The following is a 603-nucleotide window of genomic DNA, read 5'->3' on the forward strand; positions in this document are numbered from 1 at the left end:
AAGAATAATAAAAAGAAGGGATATAGATAAATAAAAAATTAAATATTATAAATGTTTAAGAGTAAAGGCAGTAAATGTCTGCCTGGCTTGATATCTACTTTAAGTTGAAGCATCATGAATATTTTTCATTTAGATTGTATGGTTATTCTTAACATTGATTTGACTACTACAGTAATAGTAAACCTCAGGAACCTTTCATTTTTAAGTGAATTTCTTGAGAAGAATATCATCGGTGCTAGTCTACTTCTCTCTCCAGGCTTACCTTCATCANCCTAAAACATTTCTAGTAGGTGTGTGTGTGTGTGTGTTATTAATACAATTTTGTCAAGATTAAATTTCAGGACTTGCAAGTAAAGCCAAGGTAGATGGTAGGATATGTGTACTGTTTATATGTAGATGAATGTATCTAGCTGAAGATATTCTATTGAAAGAAAATGTACATATCAAAAAGATTTAATTAAACCAACAAGAAAGCTATGGGCTCTGGAATTGTGGTTTCATGATGTATACATGGTCTAGAGCATCTGAGTACTAAGACTGGGTAATACAAACAGAAGTATATATTGCTAACATGTTACAAATTTTGAGATGTGAAAAAAAAGT

The sequence above is a fragment of the Crocuta crocuta genome, unplaced genomic scaffold (assembly GCF_008692635.1).
Source record: "Crocuta crocuta isolate KB4526 unplaced genomic scaffold, BGI_CrCroc_1.0 scaffold1653, whole genome shotgun sequence".
Taxonomy (NCBI): Eukaryota; Metazoa; Chordata; class Mammalia; order Carnivora; family Hyaenidae; genus Crocuta; species Crocuta crocuta.